Raw genomic sequence first — 16,352 nt, 5'->3', positions numbered from 1 at the left:
AAGTAAATTAAACATTAAAAACTTTCATTTAAATTAAAACAAAATATTTTCATAAAACTTGAATGATTAAATAGTCAAAATTATTAAAACACTCATTTTGAAGTTTTGAAGAAATTGTGTTACTTAGCAAAGAATGAAAATCTTTCAAAAATAAACTGAATGACCATAAATCAAAACAAAAATTTCAAGTTTCAAAAATTAGCTTTTCCAAACATTTTTTTTTAAACTAAAACAAAAATTTATACTTTTCCAAACTTTTTTTTCAAACTAAAGCAAAAATTTATACTTTTCCAAACTTTTTTTTCAAACTAAAGCAAAAGTTTATACTTTTCCAATTTTTTTTTTTTTAAAGAAAATATACAAAATGTATATGTATTTATCAAAAATTAACCAAAAAATTAGACAGCTGAGACAGTTTGGTATGAAGTAACAAGGCAGCCTAGCACTCTAGCCACCTGTCTCCACCCAGCAAACCTCCCAGCTGCCTCAGGGACAGGAGCAACCTCAACCACTGGAGCAGGGATCACCTCCCAGTCCAAAGGAACACCTACATCATTACCTATAACAACATACGGTGTGACTGGAGTGGCTGGAACCTCAACCTCTTCAGGACCATACCAGACAGTCTCTTCAGCGTGGTTGGTTGTTGCATCCTCATCCACTACCTCCTCGAACACAACAGTCTCCTCCTCTGTTGGCAGGAAAGACACAGTCTCCTCCAGGAACCAGTCGGCTGGGTCCTCCACCGTTGTGTCCATACCACACAGCACAGAGGCCTCCACAGACAGCTCGATGACCTCTTCCTCCTCCAGAGTTGACTCCAGAACCGAGAGCTCCTCGCCAGCTAACTCCACCTCGACCATATCATCCTCGTCAATGATAACTTCAGCAGCAATTTGAATAGCTGCTTCAGGAACCATGACAGAGAATAATCGTGCACGAGGTACGACTGCTTCGAAATGTTCAGGTTGATCATTTCTTGGCAGCTCAGGAGAGGCAACTGGGACAAGTACTGGTTCAGGCTCCAACCCTAAAAGACGACGAGAGCATCGTGGTGCCTCTACTCGTGGAGCCACATAGCCGTATGGCATACCAACTCGTCGGAGACGCCTGTTCATCTGGTTGTCCACGTAGGTCCTCACACTGAAATATAATAAATTGAATATAATACATATTCTGCTTTCCCACTTTTTTTTAACATAACATTCACATGTCAAACAATACAAACTTTGATTATGAATTTAAATCATTGAGATACTGTAAATTCAGAAATTATTACATCAATTTATAATTGTGATTTTTTAAGAAAGTACTAAATTATTCATTTAAAAAAAATATTAACAATTTCTAAATTTACAGTAACAAAGAAAATAAATAGAAATAATTCACTGTTTCAGAAAATAAGCTATTATAGCCAAATAAGAAGCAAGTTAAGAACAGGCTTTTTTTCAAGTTTATATGTTTTCTTAAGTGTGGACATTTACAAAACAGGCAAAAACAAGAATGTGTCTATAATACACAAGTCAGGGGTTCAAATTAACATTTGGTACTGGAAGGTCCAGGACCTTTGACACTCCAAACTGAAAGGTCCACAACCTAAATCCCAGGTCCTACTTTTACCTTTTACATGCAATATTTCATTACTCAATAAGATACAAAATTAATGTGCTTTTGGAGTAAGGTTAGTTTGTTTCATCATATTTGAACTGCATGCAAGGTTTCGTTTCTCGTATAATTGGCTATTGAGCGAATAAACAGTTCACAACCTTCAATATTGAAGTACTGCTTACACATCAACACCATTTTTGCACTGGATTTCAAGAATAAATTCATATAGTCACTGAAGGGTTTCCCTTTTTTGAAAAAGTGTATGCAGTGTTGAAAACAACCTTATATCTATTTAACTGATCAGGTTTACATTGCTGCTTGAGATTGATTGATTGATTGTTAGTTGCTTAATGTCCAGTCGCAAATATTTCATGCATATTCAGGACGAGAACAAGTTCACAATAAATACAATAGGTAGGTTCTGTAATAGATTTAGGGACTAAGGTCGGAGAAATTTAGACTGCCACGGGAAATGAGGGTATATTGGATAGGGACAGACATTTAGCCTTGCAACAGGTCACCTACGGACCCCTCAAAGTGTTGTTGCAAGGGTTCTTAACGTGCAAAGAGCGTGGCACTCTCTTTACACGAGGCATCGGATTTAACGTCCCCATTCTGACCGGACATGGCTGCAAATTTGTACATCCCGTACAGCCAAACAGACGCCCCACTTCAGCACGGGTTTTACTGTCGGTCGGAGGAAGACCAATGGTGACCATACTTCTATTCCCCAGTCACCCTTGGGGGTGCTGCTTGAGAATACATTGTCCAAGTTTAGTGTCTGACAATTAATCTTAGACTTAAAATTTGGGTCACTTTCATGGATTTACTACTTTAAACAAGATAAATGCTGGGTGTCACTTCGTATATTTTTATTGGGTCTATTTTAAGATTTTGCGTTCCCTTTACAAGTGCATTTTCATTTTCTGAATGGATGGGGAAATTCAGGCAGTATGTGCATGACATTAGACCAGTTGATTTATCAAAATATAGCAACGGTTCGATCGATTTTCCAGTGGGGCTTAAATGTCCGTTCCCGTTTTTCACGATCGCATTTTTTGTCTTTAGTGAGATCTTCATTTGATTTCTTTTGAAGACGTCGAAGACACAGGCACTTGTTTCTATCCATGGCATGGGAAGGTTGAATATCCTTCTATATCTATGGATAGTCGACCTTCCCATGGATAGAAACACGTGCCTGTGGTTGAAGACCGTTCATAATCTTCAGGCTTTCTCTTTGAAGACGTGACACCAAAGTGAAACGGACTCATTTTGTTCCAAAATGTCTAAATGGTATAAATGATTTGTCACGTGACTTCTTGCAACCATTTATAACTTGTGTTTCTATGAAATACAAGGTTAAAAATAACTTTTATCACTCGTCGGCAAGGTCAGGGATGAAACAATTTTTTATCTCAATTTCAATAATAATATGGCTTAAAAATGACGATACAGATGGTTAAAAAGGCCAGCAAAGATAATATTTATTTCCTTTAAAATCGAAGGTCCGTCGGGCGTAGCTATTAACCAAAACGAAAGTCCGATTGCAATAGTGGAAGGTCACGGACCTCGGACCACCGCTAATTTGAACCCCTGACAAGTGCCCCAATCGCACTATCATTTTCAATATTCAGTGGACCTTGAAATTGGGGTAAAAACTCTATTTCAGCATTAAAATTAAAAAGATCATATCATAAGGAACATGTGTACAAAGTTTCTAGTTGATAGGACTTCAACTTCATCAAAAACTACCTTGACCAAAAACTTTAACCTGAAGCGGGACAGAGGGAGGAACAGATGAACAGACCAGAAAAAATAAATGGGGCATAAAAATAAGTTAAAAAATCGCCCCAGTTTCCACAACATTAGGACAATTGAAAACAGAGCTTAGGGTTCAACATACTTAATATCAAAGTCAGAAAGGTCAATTTGATGTTTAAAGTTCTCTATTGTCAACATACGAGTTTTGACCCACACGTTGATTAAATAAAAATAATCAACCGGTTTGGAAAACAATAAATCGGCTTAGAATTAGAGAAATATAAATATATATAATAATTGTGTGCTTCATAGTGACAATATATTGTAGTTTAAAATTTTAGCCGTTTTGAAATCTCATCAAACCTCATGCTTTCCCCCGTCTGTACCCAAAATGAAAATACCTCATATAAGTGATTTAGTTTTCAATTGTTTTAAGCTTTATAAGTAGTCGTAATAAATTAATTTGGTGTAAGCCTTTGAAAATATTACCATGAATGCTTTAGATTCCAGTTTAGAAGGCATGAAATTTTGTAAGTTTAATGGTAATTATTTGACCATCTAAAACTTGAAATTAAAGGATTAAACTGTCAAAAAATCAAGTGTTGTTTTTCAACAAAAAAATCAAGGGGAGATAATTGTATTAAAAGGAGTAGGGGCAATAAGGCACATATTTGGCCCAAAAATTACTGCAAATTTAAAAGTTGTCATACATATTCTAAACTTACTGAAAACTTGACTACGGTACAAGGAATTCAGAAAAACAAAATAAGTTAGACATTTAACAAGTTTCCATGGCAACAAATCATGACTGAATTTGCATGTTTTGTAAAATTTCGTGATTTTTCTTATTTTTCATCAAATTTCAAGTATATTTTAGAATGAAAAATTATGTGCACACCCAAGAAACAACTTTATATTTGGTGAGATTATGTCAATAGTTATAATAAAGCTTCTGTTAAATTATTTTGTTATTTCTTGGCTGCACACGATTTTTCCACAATGGAAATAAAGATAGAAAACTGCAAAAATTCTGTATTTTTCATTGTTTTTGTTAAAACAGTACATATTATGACGTAATTGTGACATCATCAGATAAAAATCTTTATGTTTTTCATTTATATTTCTTGACCCTATGCATTTCTAAACATTATGTGCCAATTTGAAATAGTTATCTAACATTTTATTTTCTTGGGCCAAAACCAGGCCTTAATGCCCCGCCCCCACTCCTTTACAGGACAAATTGAATTCTTCAAAAAAGTAAGGCATTATTACAGTGACCCCCTTTTGTCTTTTTATTTGATATTTTTCTGTGCAATTTATAAAATAAAATACTCTCATTGAATCATTACCAATTCTATTGTTTAATGTTTCCTCTTCTTCGCTGAGAACAACTAGGTACCCCTGCAGACAGTTGGGGCAAAAATGGAAATAATATTCAAGCCTGATACAGGTCTGAATTTAGATTGTAATTGAATATATATTCAATTAAAGATTCCTTGCTGTTGTGCAATACACTGTTGCTCAATACTTAGTAAATCTGTTGTCAGACTCAACAAATAAAGTTAAATTTATTCTCAATATCATATTAGAAATTTATAAAAATCAAAAGACAGCTTACATGAATAGATGTAAATAAATCACTTAAGTTTCATAAGAATTGCTGAAAGCATTTTTGAGTTTTTGTGCGAAAACTGAAAAATACCCCTTTTTTATGAATAAAACCCTGTAATCAGAAACTTAAAAACTAAAATTTATAAAAATCGAAAGGGAGCTCACGTCAATAGATATAAACAATTCACCACAATTTCTTGCAAGTTGGTGAAAGCATTCTTGAGTTATTGTATGAAAACTTGAAAATCCCCCTTTTTTTAATTTATAAAACCCCATAACTCTTAAACATATAATCTAAAATTTATAAAAATATATTATATCATGTCAATAGAAATTAACAATTCACCAAAGTTTAAGCTAATTGGTTCAAGCGTATTTGAGTTAATGTCCAGCATGTTGATGAATGACGGACAGACTGACGGACAATGGTATACCATAATACGTCCCGTAAACGTGCATATAAAAATTAAGTTTCCCCTATATAAATAAAATAATTGATTTCGTTAATTTCAATGTATCTTGGGGAACACTGATCTATCTTCAGCATATCAATAAAAAAAATTCAAAGGGTGAACAACAATGAAACTGCAGCAACCCAACGTTACAAAACAAATAACTAAAGGACATCTAGAGGTCAACAGTTGTTGATTTCAAAACAGATAAGTGTCTTTACTTTACTTGTTATTTTTGACATTCTGTTGATCCCCATGTCTGCTTATACAAGATATTTGAACACAAAACTTCTACATTAGAATGCCTAAGTAAAGTCACCGTAAGCTTGTACCCAAGACCTTGACTAAAATTAATTTGGCTCGTTTAATTTTTATAAAATTTTGACACAATATTTGATCCTTTGAAAGAAATATAAAAATTTCTAAAATCTTCAACAAATCACTTTATCGGAAAAATTTCATTGGATACATAGCAGTTTGGCAAACTAATTTTGATCATTGAGAAGCTTAATATTTTCTTTAAAACAATACAATGCGATTAACGGTTTAGCTGATTTTACAGAGTTATCTCCCTGTAGTGTTGGGTATCACCTTAATGTCAGATATTTATTCAGTCTCTCTACAGGTCCCAAGTTTATCATCTTATCATAGAATGATAAAGAGGCAAATTGTTGCAGTGCTTTTTTTATTCAATTATTTTATGGGCAGGTCAGTGCATTCAAAAGACTACTTGTAAATCTTGAACTTGATGAATGCTAGAATTATTGGGCATACATTTTCTGATAGGTAAATTAAAATAAACAAAACATTTCGTCTGTATCCTGAACATGATGAAAAAGTCTTTTTGGTTCCTCATTATATTGCATTTAGAAAGAAAACAAATTTATAATAATGATATCTATATATGAATACATAAATGTTTAAGACTTTTCTCTGCCCTTCTGGAATATATCTATTTGCAACTTTGAAAACATTTTAGTCTAGTCTGGTTTTTTGGAGACAAAATTTATTCATTTGCATCAATCCATCTCATCTTAGTTGGTTGACAGTCAGAAACAATGCAAAAAAAACTTCATACATGTGATTCTTCTGGCGGGAGACAAAATCTCCCGCTTTTCAGACCCTCTTCCGTCCCTCCCGTTAAAATTTGAAATCTTCCGCTTTTTGAAAATGTCAACCTTGTAAAATTTTTATTAGACATTTTTGTTTACAAAATTGATACGGACAGAGAAAAAGTTCGAGAAACTCGAAATTGATATGGGAAAAGTCCGAGAAAAACGGAAGTTTCCTGTAATGGATTTTGTGTCAAAAGTTAAAATAGGTAAAATTAGCCTGAGGTGTTTAGGGTTAAACTGTATATACAACAATAAATAAAAGATAATAGGCAATTACCTAGTGATCAACTAGCTAGTTTAAGACACAAGCCAGGTTGATTAAAAGTGAAATACTGACAAAGGATTAAATTGTACAAGTTGTATAAACAACGATTTAATTTGATGCTGTTGAAAACATGGAACATTTACTGAACCTCAAAGACAAATGAAATCAACTCATATATGATATTTATGGCTTGTTTTCTATCCAAGCCAATGGAATACCTATATAAGTACAGTTGTCTTGGACTATTCTAAAATTTTAGAATTTGACAAAATGCAAACCGTATTTTTATATCACCAAATACCCCAGCAGCAAATAAAAGAAGACCAAGTATCTAGCCAAATTCAACTCTGCCTGGAGATCTGATTTCAAATGATGCAGATCCAGTACCAAGGGTCAAGACCATGCTTACTACACTTCATGCAAAGCTGACTGTGGTGGCCCTAATGATTTGACCAAACTTATGGGGACAGCTACCCACCAGCAAGCCTACAACACTATCAATTTAACACCTTCTGTTACAAGCATGTTCAGTAGTGGTACCAAAGTTGACAATGTAGCTTAATCAGGGGTACTTTTTGCCTACTCTGTATGATGGCTGATTGCTTTATCTTGAATTATATATAATGAATAAATATTTGAAAACCCCTTATCTTCTATTTTTATCAAGTAAAAATGGATATGGAGTTGTTGAAAGGTATGGAATTATTGTTCTTTTAACAAACAAAAAAAGAAGATATGCAGTTGAAACACACAAAAAAACCGTACGTCGATAAATAGGTCGTTAAAAAATCTCCAGTTATGAAGCCCAAACTCCAGCTGAAAATTTCCAAATCTCCAGTTGTGGCTTGACAACTCTGTCACATGTCTGAAACTTTATAAAATATTTTAAATGGTTCCATGAACCCTGTGTTTTGCCTGTTATGTTTCTCTTGCTTCTTGTTAAGATTTAACAAGCAAATTTGAGTTTTCCTACAATTTGTGATGACAGACAGATGCACAAACCATGCTGAACAGGTTATTTTTGTTATTTTACTTTTTATCATAGAAAAGCTTCTAAGGGCTGTTCAAAATTTGTATATATAATAATTGCATAAGTTTTGACAAAGTTATTGATGTCTTAATGAACTATTACCACAGACCGAGTCTTAAAGTTATAATTTAGGGATACAGATGGATTATGTAGGATTTCTACATCTATCTTCCACAACAAAATGTTAAAGACTCAACAAAAATTACAGAAAAAATAATTTCCTTATAAATGTTCTCCAAATCATGCATGAAGTATGAAAGCTTCTGTCAACATTTTATAACATTCTATGATGGTTATTGATGTCTAATTAATTTTAATCCAAGACTTTACCTAAATGTTAACTACAAATAAATGAAGAATGTGTCCATGAGACATAGATGATGTAACATTATAAAGGGACATAACTCAAGAATGATAAAAGTGATAAATTTGATCAGAGTTTTGTGGTTATAAGCATTGTGTACAAGTTTTATACAAATTGGTTGAGGCAAACTTAAGAGAACGGCAACCAATTTCAGGAAGTACGAACAGACTCGCAAGGATAACATAATGCCTACTCCGTTGCAGTATTTTTATTTAAAAGCTATTATATTCCTCTAGATACACAAACACAAAATTCATAATGGGTTTGGCTACTGTAAGTGTAATGCTGATCACACAAGCAAGTCCATTTACCACTAAAATACTATAAAAAAAAATTCTTAATGTTTTCTTTGACAAATTGGATGCTTATAGATCTTGAATAACAGACTTATCTCTTAATCATAAAAAAGCTGCCAAAGTTTTATAAATTTCTATGAAGGTTTGACAAAGTAATTTATGTGCAACAAACTTTAACTCCAGACTGTATCTACTTGTAAAGTGTAAAAAAAAAACAATAAAATTGAGAATGGAAATGGGGAATGTGTCAAAGAGACAACAACCCGACCACAGAAAAGTCCATTTATCATGATTTATCAGTTAAATAAGGAAAAAAATATATTTAGAAAAGTTTGCTCTGATTACTGTATTTTGGTCATAACTAAGCTTCTGTCCTTATTTCCATGAAGATTTGACAAAATTATTGATGATTGAAAATCTTAACCTCAGACTGTATCTACATGTTAGTTTTTAAACTAAGTCCATTTATCAGTAAATTACGGGAAAAGGAAAATTATTATTTTCAAAATTTTAATTGCTCTGGATTACTGTTTTTTTGGTCATAAACAAACTTCTGTCCAAATATCCTAAAATTCGACGAAGGTTTACATAGTTATTGATAAATGAAAAACTTTAACCTCAAGACTAAATCTGAATGTTAACTGTAAAAATAACTAGTCAATTTATCAGTAAAATACAAAAAAAAATCGTAAGGGTTCCGCGGAACCCAGTGTCTCGCCTACTTTTGCTGTTAATGGCACACTCAACAAAAATGAGGAAAACAATCAATAAAAATATTCATCTCGATACTATCTTTTGATTGTAAAAAGCTTCTGTCCAAGTTTGGTAAAAATCCAGAATTGTTTATGAATCTTATAAATGTTTTAAAAACTTTAACTGCATACTGTATGTAATGTTTCCTGGCAGAAAAACTAAGTCCATTTATAAGTAAAATACGGAAAAAATGAAATTTTATTTTTACAAAATTTACTTCTGGATACTATCTTATGACCATAAACAAGCTTCTGTCCAAGTTTGGTAGAAATCCAGGATAGTTTAAGAAAGTTATTAAAATTTCAAAAACTTTAACCACAGAGTGAATATTTGTGGACGCCACTGCTGACAGAATGTAGGATCGCTATGTCTCGACAAAAATGAACTAGAGGCTCTCAAGAGCCTGTGTCGCTCACCTGACTCTCATTGGGTTTTTGAAATCATATAAAAAAAGATCAAAATCATAACAGATACTTAAACAATGATTGAGGCCAAATTTGGTACAATATTGCATTCCATTCTGTGGTTCTCTAAAAGAAGATATTTGTATGTATTTCTCATAGGGTCCTATGTTAAACTAAGTCCCCTGCTGGCAGCCATCTTGGATGATGGATCGGCTACAAAGTTACAACACTTGGAGAACACCTCATAAGGAACATTCATGCTATGTTTGGTTTCATTCCATTCTGTGGTTCTCTAGAAGAAGACTTTTGTATACATTTCCAATAGGGTCTTATGTTAAACTAAGTCCCACGCTGGCGGCCATCTTTGAAGATGGATTGGCTACAAAGTTACAACACTTGGAGAACACCTCATAAGAAACATTCATGCTATGTTTGGTTTCATTCCATTCAGTGGTTCTCTAGAAGAAGACTTTTGTATGCATTTCCCACAGACCTATGTTAAACTAAGTCCCCTGCTGGTGGCCATCTTGGATGATGGATCGGCTAGAAAGTAACATCACTTGCTCAACACCTCACAAGGAACATTCATAATATGTTTGGTTTTATTCCATTCTGTGGTTCTCTAAAAGAAGACATTTGTAGGTATTTGCCATAGGGTCCTATGTTAAACTAAGTCCCCTGCTGGCGGCCATCTTGGATGATGGATCGGTTACAAAGTAACAACACTTGGTCAGCACCTCATAAGGAAATGTTTGGTTCCATTCCATTCAGTGGTTCTCTTGAAGAAGTTCAGAATGTAAAAAGCGAACGACGACGACGACGGACGAAGTACATCAAGTGATGAGAATAGCTCACTTTGCCCTTCGGGCCAGGTGAGCTAAAAATAAATCTTTTTTAAATTTTGTTCTAGATACTTTATTTTTGGTCAATAATAAGCATCTGTCCATATTTCTAAAATTTCATGAAGCAATGAGTTATTGATGTTGAAAAAAACCTTTAACCACAGGCTGATCGAAACCTAAGTGTTGACCCTTCTCACAAAAGAATCTATGGATGCTCTCATGACATAAAAGTTGCAGCCTTGACAAAAAGTGTCAAGTTAAAGATTTGTTGTAAAGTCAATTCATGTTTCAATAAAACAGGCTAATGTACATCACTTATGACAACAAAAAAATCTTCGAATAAACAAGGACCTGAACAATTTGAAATTAAAATATAAATCAATTGTTTTAAAAACAATTGTTAAACGGTCTTTCCCCTCCGAAACATGATAAATTGGTTTTTTGCTTGGTTGGTTGGTTGGTTGGTCGATCGATCGATCGATCGATCGATTGATTGATTGATCGATTGATTGCATGCATGGCATTTTTTCTGTGCGACGCAGCTAACTTAAATAACGCCTATATTCTAACCGAACGTGACTGTGTACTTTTATACATCCCACACAGCCAAACGGACGCCTGAGATGTCCTCATAAAAATTGATCCTAGCATCGTTTGTATATAAATTTTTTCTAGTTTCTATGTTACCTCGGACTTCCATTTTTCATCTATTTGTTGTGTATGCATTTTGATTAAATTTGTAGGAAAACGGAGTAAATTTTATCTTGGAAGTTTTATTTTCCTTATTTGGATATGGAATGTTTTATTCTAAATTTAGGTCCGCGCGCGAGATGGTGTTGTGAAGTCACGTGACCCTCGAATATATATGTCTGGAGTTAGAATATTAATTTCTTTTCAGGGGAGACCGTTGAACAGAGCACATGTGTACTGATCGGACAAACATGATCACTTTTGGTTTTATTATTTACAGGTCATTGATGAGGGATCATGCATGCATCTTACGTACACATGTTTACGGGAGCACAGATTTGTATTTCAATGCATGATTAAAAAATTTGATTGTAGGATTTCAGTAATATTTACGATTTTTCTACGTCATTGAATTTTATTTCTCAATCAAACGGACCGCGTCTAACGGGAACATGAATCGGAGCCTATTTTTACAGGAATGAATTTCTATTTAAGAAGTTTGTACATCAGAAGGATTGCATTTTTACAGTAAAATGTACAGGACTGAACTTCAAGGCGAAATGGGATTCCTCAAAGTAGAAGAAAAAAAAGGGGGGGGCCTAGAGGTGGAGGATGGTGCACCTTGGTTGATAAATTAAGATAAGATGCATGTATACATCATGATAGCTGCAAAGTTTGAGGCTATAATTAGTTCATTTTGTTCATTTTACTATTTCAGTGGCATGGAACCCCTAAAACAATGACGCGTACCATTTTGACAAAAACTTTCCAGTTATATCAAGTCGCGACTAACATTTTGGTCAAATTGTTTTCATACGGCTTACGGTTTACGTGTTACAAAAACATAACGACAAATTAATTTGATAAAGGCAGATAACTCCTTTAAGATCTCACTGGATCGCTTCGATCCAAATTAAGCAAAAATTCCTGAGGATGTAACAAACAATTTAGAAAAAGAATTTTGTTGATATCTTTTTTTGTTACGAAGGAGATGCACACAGATGATAAACAGTGAATAGGGAGATAACTCTTGCAAAGAAAATGGTTCGGCTTAGCAGGGTGAAATTTAAAAGCGCATAAACTATACGATACAATATGAGAAATATCTAAGCGACATATTGCGAAACAAACATTTATCACAAGAACAAAATTTGGCGGAAAAAAAAAAAAAATAATAATAATAATCAGAACAAATACAATAGGTCTTTCCACAGAAAAGTGGAAAGACCTAAATATGATGAACATTTTTTTTTCTCACCATTAAGTTTTTATCATTGTTAGTGTTTATAAATTGTTGCATTAGAAAGTGTATGAAAATTGTCTCCACAGGCGGAAACCCAGTTGAAATTAAACAAGAATGAATCGATAGTACACAGATGCCCCACTTGCACGATCATTAAATTCTATGTTCAGAGGACTGTGAAATTTGGGTAAAAACTCCAATTTGGCATTATAATAAGAAAGATCATATTTTAGAGAACATGTGTACTACGTTTCAAGTTGATTGGACTTCAACTTCATCAAAAACTACCTTGACCAAAAACATTAAGCGAGACAGACAGATGGGTGAAGAGAGGAATGAACGGACAGTCACGAACAAATGGACACACAGACCAGAAAACATAATGCTCTTAAATAGGGCAAAAAATAGAAATGGAACTCTTTGTAAGAGAGATTAATAAACAGCTGCGCCACGAGTGCATGATACGCCCAGTGTCTTGTGTGTAAAGTTTTATTCAATAATCACAGATAATTTCTGAGATACTGCAAGACATGTGAAAACCCCCCCTTTTTTTTTTACAAAAAACTCAATAACTCTAAAATAAAATTTTGAATCATCACAAAAAGGTATACAAATCTGAAGAATAATATAACTAAGAAGTGTGTAAAGTTTTAAGCAATAATCATGAATCGTTTATGAGATACGGCGCGACATGTGAACCCCCCTCCCCCCACCCATTTATAACAAAACACTCAATAACTCTAAAATAAAATTTTGAATCATCATAAGAAACAACAATGTTTCATGAAATTTGGATAAGTGGTTATCAAGTTAGGGTGCTGCCACATGTCCACCCTGGACAGACTGAAGCCGGACATTTATTTATAAACCATAATACATCCTGTCAAAATTTTGACAGGTGTATAAAAAAAAAAATTGGTATATTTGAATTGTTTACATCTGTTTCTATGGGCTTTAAAAGTTTAAGGTGCATAATTTAGGAGGTTAGGATGTTATGAATTGCATATACATGTTTTTACTTAAATCATAGTATGGAGCTTCCAGATATATTGTAACCTTTTATATTATATCAAATTTTCATAAAACAGTCAATTGTCGTGGGTGCAAATACCAGAGCTCCAGATAACAATTCACAAATTGGGGATTTTACCCACCATTTTTTTATGTAATTGGGTGATAAAGTTTTTAAATTGCATTATCAATTCCAATTCACCCCTCAAGCAAATATCAAATTGGGTTTTTCACCACCAAGCTCCTTAATGTATTGGGTTTTTTCATTAACATAATATTGAATATTTAGGCATGTTATAATCACATTATATCAACCCCATGCAGATGTTTTTCCATCTTAAATGTGTTTCTTTCTTTGTATATATGCTAGCTGTTTTATTTGGTTATTCACTGATGAGCAATTGTACGTTTAATTTGTGTCCGATTTTAAACGTTCTGCCAGTTTTGTATTTTCTCACAACTTATATAAACTGCAGCTGGTGTCACTAGTTGGACAGTTACTTATTACCTTTCTAGATCCCATATGATCACCCTACAGTTTAGTTGGTGTCACTAGTTGGACAGTTACTTATTACCTTTCTAGATCCCATATGATCACCCTACAGTTTAGTTGGGGTAACTAGTTGGACAGTTACTTATTACCTTTCTAGATCCCATATGATCACCCTACAGTTTAGTTGGGGTCACTAGTTGGACAGTTACTTATTACCTTTCTAGATCCCATATGATCACCCTACAGTTTAGTTGGGGTAACTAGTTGGACAGTTACTTATTACCTTTCTAGATCCCATATGATCACCCTACAGTTTAGTTGGGGTCACTAGTTGGACAGTTACTTATTACCTTTCTAGATCCCATATGATCACCCTACAGTTTAGTTGGGGTAACTAGTTGGACAGTTACTTATTACCTTTCTAGATCCCATATGATCACCCTACAGTTTAGTTGGGGTCACTAGTTGGACAGTTACTTATTACCTTTCTAGATCCCATATGATCACCCTACAGTTTAGTTGGGGTCACTAGTTGGACAGTTACTTATTACCTTTCTAGATCCCATATGATCACCCTACAGTTTAGTTGGGGTAACTAGTTGGACAGTTACTTATTACCTTTCTAGATCCCATATGATCACCCTACAGTTTAGTTGGGGTCACTAGTTGGACAGTTACTTATTACCTTTCTAGATCCCATATGATCACCCTACAGTTTAGTTGGGGTCACTAGTTGGACAGTTACTTATTACCTTTCTAGATCCCATATGATCACCCTACAGTTTAGTTGGGGTAACTAGTTGGACAGTTACTTATTACCTTTCTAGATCTCATATGATCACCCTACAGTTTAGTTGGGGTAAGAGTGGCTAAGTGTTGAGATTTTTATGTAATATATGTGAAATTTAGGTGCTGTAAGAAAGTTTTGCCAGTCCTTTCACCTATTTGCCAGATCTACTTTTTAATAAAAATAATAAGTAGTTCCCAGATTTAAGATATACCCCAAAACCTTGACCAGGTTGATAGGTTTAATGACGGTGACCACGTACATTCAACTAAAATTTACAGAGTTAAATTTACAAATAATTCTGCAACATCAAATAAATAAATGACAATGTTAAACTGCACTTGCCAATAAGACAACTATCATAAGCATACAGAACAATAAGACCAAAACAAAGAAAGTGTCAAGATGCATTGACGTAAAAAACGGATATGTGTATTCACTCATCAACTAAAATGAAAAAAATAATATATAAACTAAAATTATACTTGAATGTTTTTGTTTAATTTAATTTACATAAATCTGGGTTAAGTTGTCCCAGCTGATTAGAACTTTTGGTTTCTGATGCTTTCCAACTACATATATCATGTCATAATTGATTTGGCCTTTCACTTTTTCCAACTGATTTCGTTCTTGACAAAACCCTGTGTTTATCGTTCTAGCAATGTTCTCGTTAAGGTACGCAAACGGGTCTTGTTATCATCATAATAACTTTCCCTAAAGTATCAAAAAGAAGCTGAAAACATGCTTCTATTCAATATTTTTATCGGATATTTACTTTCGTTTTAATTCATTGTATGTTATGATAAATCCTGAGCAATTCGAAAAAAATATGACAACAAGACAAATGCTAATTTGATAAACGCCGAGAAGATCGAAATGTTTTCATAAACACGTGTACCTTTTGAGCAACGGAAAATTCCAACAGGGACCCTTTTCGGCTACTTGATGCAGGGCTCTATTTTTAGAACGAAAGGACATTTCCAATTATAAATATTATAAAAATAGATTTACGCGATGACTGTAATCAGATAAGGGTAAATAACGCAAACGATGGTGAATAAAAGCGTTAAGAACTCATGGTTTTGGCATATAATTGGGTTTTCCTTTGAATTAATTGGGTTATTGAACCCTGCAATGGGCAATTGCATTGGGTTTTTAATTATTTGTATTGCGTGATCACGCAAATACGCAGCTTATCTGGAGCTCTGAAATACAAATCTTTTTTTGTGCAGAAACATAAATTCCACCAAAAACAATTTCACAGAAAGATAATAGATTGCAATTGATCTTTTTAAAGAAATCAATTTGCATCTTAGACCCGGCGACAGTTTTTTTTAAGGAAAAAATCCTAAAAATGTTATTTCATAGAAAAGAGAAAGTCAAGTGCACCTGTTTATGTTTGGGAGTGTTTGAGTTGACTCTTCTGTAATGAAAATGTATAAAGCAAAAATATTTGACACATCATCTTGCTTCAGATTCCTTTATTTTTACATATTTAGACTACAGGTTGATTTAATAATATTAAAAATTCCCCAGTACTAAAAACTGAAAGATATGGGTCAACTAAGGGTAATTTGAAATACCTTTCTAATGAGACATAATGTTACAGAGTAGGTGTGTTAGTATA

The sequence above is a fragment of the Mytilus californianus genome, unplaced genomic scaffold (genome assembly GCF_021869535.1).
Source record: "Mytilus californianus isolate M0D057914Y unplaced genomic scaffold, xbMytCali1.0.p SCAF_10, whole genome shotgun sequence".
Lineage (NCBI taxonomy): Eukaryota > Metazoa > Mollusca > Bivalvia > Mytilida > Mytilidae > Mytilus > Mytilus californianus.
The sequence above is the reverse complement of the archived record's forward strand: the minus strand, read 5'-3'. Positions refer to the sequence as shown.